This window comes from Artemia sp. Qi Xiang Cuo, chromosome 18 (assembly GCF_049724085.1).
Source record: "Artemia sp. Qi Xiang Cuo chromosome 18, ASM4972408v1, whole genome shotgun sequence".
In the NCBI taxonomy this organism is placed as follows: Eukaryota; Metazoa; Arthropoda; class Branchiopoda; order Anostraca; family Artemiidae; genus Artemia; species Artemia sp. Qi Xiang Cuo.
In genome coordinates this window covers 56,574,950-56,580,643 of record NC_142811.1, presented here as the reverse complement: position 1 = coordinate 56,580,643, position 5,694 = coordinate 56,574,950, and the positions used below count along the sequence as shown (strand labels likewise).

The 5,694-nt window shown below is 30.9% G+C and overlaps 1 pseudogene; it reads left to right on the top strand.

Annotated features, from left to right (window-relative positions):
* Positions 1 to 463: 463 nt before the first annotated feature.
* Positions 464 to 1,139, top strand: LOC148941679 (uncharacterized; annotated as a pseudogene).
* The last annotated feature ends 4,555 nt before the right edge of the window (positions 1,140 to 5,694 follow it).

Here is a 5,694-nt window from a genome sequence, read left to right as displayed (position 1 = left end):
GTCAGAACATAATTCGCACTTTATTGAAAACCAAATATATTTCAAACATTTTCTCTTTTTCTTCAATTACTTCAAAATTATTAGGACTTCAAGGAAATGATATCAGTATATATAATAAACTTTCAATCCATATTCTTTTGTTTTTTTCGAATAATCTTAGTTATGGTGGTAACTTTTTTCTTATTTTGGATGTTATGTGAAAAAGAAACACTTAGCCTGAAATGAGGATTGTTTTTAGTAAAGTAAAAATTATTTTCTGATTCTATCCGTTTATGTTTCTTCCGTGTTATTTTAGTTGCTGGGGTTAAAGATCCTTCATCAAGTGATGTCACAATATGCAGAGAAACCTCCAATGAATCCAAACCTGAGGCAAAAAGCTTCAACATTCAGAACCCATATCATAAAATTGACGTTCAAAGCAAAAAAAAAAGAAAAGTTCAAAAAATATTAAATAACACATACATTAAAAAGGCCATATAAATGTGATATGTGCAACAAATGCTTTTTTAAATCAAGGAACTTGGATATACACCACAGAGTGCAGACTGGTGAGAAACCATTTGAGTGTAAAGTATGCAAAAAGTGCTTTTCTCAGTTAAACAGTTTGATTCATCACCAAAGATTGCACACTGGGGAGAAACCGTTTAAGTGTGAAGTTTGTGACAAGACCTTTTGTAGTTCAAGCAATTTGATTCACCACCAAAGAGTACACACGGGTGAAAAACCCTTTAAATGTGATGTCTGTGAGAAAACATTTTCTCAGTCAAGCCATTTGATTTCCCACCAAAGAGTACACACGGGTGAAAAACCTTGTAAATGTGAAGTCTGCGAGAAAAATTATACTCTATCACGCAATTTGACTCAGCACCAAAGATTAAAACACTGGTGAGAAACCCTTTAACTGTGATGTCTGTGAGAAAACTTTTTCTGAATCAAGCAGTTTGACTAAGCACAAAAGAGTACACACGGGTGAAAAACCGTTTAAATGTGATTTCTGTGAGAAAGCTTTTTCTCCGTCAGTCAATTTGATTCATCACCAAACAGTACACACGGGGGAGACACCGTTTAAATGTGATATATGCAAGAGAGAATATTCTTCTAAATTAAATCTCGAAAAACATATAACAGCCCATTCTTAGGAAAAACCTGTCAGTTGATATTGTACAATAACAATTTCTGTGGTCTTGCTGAACCCTATTGTAATATGTATATTGTAATATGCTTCTTTTTTTGCTTTTCTTTTGTATTTATTTATCAGTTAATTAGTTTATTTTTTCTTGAATTATTTTGTTTATTTCTTCAGTGATTTTCTTTTGTTTTTCGTTTTGTATTGTTCGTTCGCATTGGGAGTTAAGTTTCGATTTCTGTATTAAGAAAATATAATTTATGTGAGTCTGGCTGAGTAAATAACGCTGTATTGTCACAAAGATCTAAGATCTGGGGAGAGGGGGGAGGGGTGTCTGGTCATAAAGGGAGTCGTACAATTTGGCATCGTTATTTTAAGTGATTGTCAAGTCTTGTGAAATTTAGGGAATAAAGAAAATAAAGGAATGAGAAATATTGGTTTATCCATAAAATCATGTTTATAAGGACCTAAAGCTTTATTTTCTAACATAAGAACTTTGGAGAGAAATTTTTTTCTGTTTTGATTTCTTGACAACAAAAGGATAAGTAAAAAAATATTCTGATGTTTTGATGAAATTACGACGCATTATTCCAGTTTATTTTTACTTCAAAATGAGCCGAACATTTTAGTTTTGATCTGCTTAAAGATCTGTTTTGTTGAATTCAGTTTTTACTTTATTGTGGAAAGAATGACGATTCAAAAATGAATATTCGTGTTTATCGATCTGTGCATTATCATGTTTTTCAATTTATAGGCAATTCCCTAATGAAGGAAATTGTCGGAGAGAACCTTATCAGGAGAGATTTTGCCCCTTTGGAGGGGAAGCCTGCGGTAGCTTTAATTTTCTATGAAGTCTCTAAAAACCAATTTTTATTTTATTGAGGTAGGCGGGGGGGGGTGGGGTCAGAAGAAGAATGATCTTTGAATGGAATTTTCAGGGAGAAATTCTTCAACTAGTTTTAAAGTAAAAAATGCTAGTGTTACTAATACATTGGAAAAATGTTCTGCTGGGATGGGAGGGGATTTTGTGCGAGGCAAGTTTTCTGCAAAAGGGAGTCTTCCAGGGGGGGGGGGGGGTAGAAATATATCAAAGACTTGTAAATTAAAATTTTTGATTGTTATAAAAAGAGGAAGGGGTATTTTGTGGGGGGGGGGGAAATCTCAGGAGGAGAAATTTCCATTTTTGGAAGAAAATTTGAAGAGACGTTTTTTTGTAAAAGGGAATTTTGTTGTGTGAGGGGAGGTATCTTGAATATCCATTTCCATAATGTTACAGCAAAGCTAAGTCAATGTTTGTTATGATTAGTGTGTTTTTCATTGGTCATCTATAGGTAGTAAAAACATATTTCATCATTTATTATATTTTTAATATATTTTATTTCATTTTCTTTTTAACATAAACAAAAATATTTCAAAGAGTTAGTATACTGATAAGAATATTGTTGAACAAAAAATTATCAAAAACAGGTAAAACAAAATGTAATAGGAAAATCATAAATAAAATAAAAAAAATCTTTCAACACAGGAATAACAACAAATCCCACATATTTTGGCTACAGTCATAGAAGTCTTTAAATTTGGGGAAAAAATACCAAACAAAGAAAAGGAATAGAAAATATAACTAACCCCATTAGAAAGAAAAAGAAAAACTCACATCTTTTTTTTAAATGAGATTTTTTTTTTTTTTATTCACTCCATTCAATTCTATTTTTTTAATATTTCGGTTTCAATTGTTAATGCAATAACAGTAGAGTCTGCAACATATATTTGATTAATTGTTATAATTAATTATATTTGATTTTTATTTTTTCATAAATAAAAGATACTTCAATTATGGAGTTTCCAGATAAAAATAGAAACTAAAGAGGGTAGCCAAGAGACAAGCAATTATTGATAAAAATGCGGATATGAGCGGGGAAAGCCCTACATCTCCACCTCAATTTCTGAAAAAAAGAAACAAACAGAAGGACCTCGTGAAAAAATTATTTTGCCCTGACACCGTTTTTCATAAAAATGTTTTGATTGTAAGTGTATTTCCAAAATTTATCCCTGTTTTGTCTTTTAAAAGTATACAGCTGATTGTGCAATTACAATGACTTCAAAAATAAGATATAAGAGATAATGAAAGCTAAATTAAGAACACAGACGGTCCTGAACTGGCACTGAAAGTGGAAACTGGCGCTAGTGTAGTGTGTAGACAAAAGACCCTAAACTGTGTCTAGCATTTGGCAACCCTCATTTGTTTCAGTGTAATAAATTTATTACATAATAATAATTTATTTAATTTCTGTCGTTGGTAAAGTTAGTGAAGTAGTAAGTCTCCAATCTCAGTTACGGACAGAAAAACGATTACAGAGCTTGAGAAATGACAATTGTAGCCACCCACTAGATGGTGGTGTTAATGTTTTTTATCCGATATTGGCGTCATTTTCCACTCTTATAAGTTACCCATGCTCTTTGACTGTAGTATGAATCGTCTTCATAGATATTGGTCTATTTCTTATATTTTTTCAAATGTTTTAATTTTAGCTTTTGTAAACTATTTCAGATTTTATCTTTACTCTGTTATTTGTGTTTTTTTTTCTATATTTAGTGTTTAGCTTAGTTTTGTGCAAGTCGAATGATTGTCATTTAGTGTTTTTTCTTTCCTTCTGTTGGCCGTGGACGTATTAACTTGTAATTCGTTTTGAGATTTTTGTCTCTTTGTTTGTAGTTTCATTCGAATTTACCTACTTAAGTTTGAAAGACAAAATCTTGATATTGGAGATCCCACAATGATCTTAGTGGGATCTAAGTGTTTTTAGTATTTAAAAGCATTTTAGTTTTTAGTGCCGATCAAACTAAACGTGAAATATTTCATTTCTAATTCAATTATTTATTCATTATTTTAATATAAAATTCTTCATTCTCAAAAAAAATTTGATTGAAGACAAACTTTTCTTTTTCTTTTACAGTTTCGAAGAGATTTTCCTATAAAAAGTACGTGTGTAAATTTTTACTTATTGAAATTATGTATAAACAATGATTAGATACATGCAACCAATATGTATCCATATTTTCAAAATATAGGCTACTTAAAAATATTGTTCATGGAATTTACAAGTGTTGGTCCCAAAATAGATTATCTGAATGAAGTATCTGAGATTGTTATTTTATTTTCCCAAAAACATGGGATGTTCAGTTATTTATTGACTGGCTAATTATTTTCGTGAAATATGTGCACATTTTTTTTCCTTTTTTCAAAAACTGCTTCAAATATATGAACTCATTATTTTATTATAATTAATATTAATTTTAATTGGACCCTTTCAGTTTTAATTTTTAATATATTAAAAAAAAAAAAAAATGTTGGGAGTTTTCTATGTTTAAGATAAAAAAAAGTTCAGAATGTGGAATATAACCTGATCCTTGTCAATATATCAATTTCAATATTTAAGTATATAAATCAGTTTTATCTGGAAATTTATTCAGATACTCTCATCATTTAATCTCACAGTTATTGGGTGGTTGGAGGGAAACCAGGGCGACATACTGCTTTAAGTGGATTTTTCCAAATAATATCTTCTTGAATTGGTTCGGTTCGCACTTTTTTTAATTATCTAAAACTGTCTATTTCTTATGTGAAGTCGAAGCAAGAAGAAAAAATAAGTTGACCGTAGGAAATGATTTAAAAACCTTAACAATCAGGTTATTCTGGGTACTGGTCGGTGAATTATGATATACTCTCCTGATTTGATTTTTATATTCAAAACAAAATTACGGACAATGATTCCTTTGATTGCTGGGAGTTTGGGCAGACCTTACAAAGGCTTCTGCTTTAGTCAAATCCATAATCTAAATATTGATTAAGATGAAAAAAAAATAATAAATAAAAGATATTTTAAATAATAAGGGAATTAGTAAGCTACTGCTTTGGTTAAACACAATCTTTTTAGTTTGATTCCTAGGTCAATTTTTTTCAATATCTCTCCTGAAATTTTTTACTGTGGGAATTTTCCATAACTCCCTCATGTTATTCCTTTTATTTGACCCTCTTTCCCTACCAACTTAATTTTACGTGTAGATAAGTTCTAGAGGAAATTTTCAGTGAGCTTTGAGTTGTCTGAAAGATTTTTTCGTGCGGAGGCGGGATATTTTTTTGTGGAAGAAGTTTTCCATGGGAGAATTTTCTGAATTGGGAATTCTTCATTGGGTAGGTTTTAGCGGGAGCTGCTTTCCAGGGTTGATTTCGAAGCATACTAAGCTGAATTTTTCAGGCTGAATCATATGCCAAAAATGTTCTGAGAGGTATTTTCAACAAGGATGGAATTACCTAGGGGAGAGAGGATTAGCTTCGGATTAATTTTTTTAAAGTGAATAAATTTTTCGGCGGAGAAGTAACTTATTCTCACGGAACCATTTAAAGATTATTAGAAACTAAAAAAAAAATACATTTTCTTTCGAATAATAGTAAGGAGACACATTAAAACCGAATACGAACAGAAACTATTCTGTATGTTAAGGGAGATGCCCCCCCCCCTCACTACCTTGCTGTTTATGCTAAAGTTTGACTTTTTATCCCATTTCAT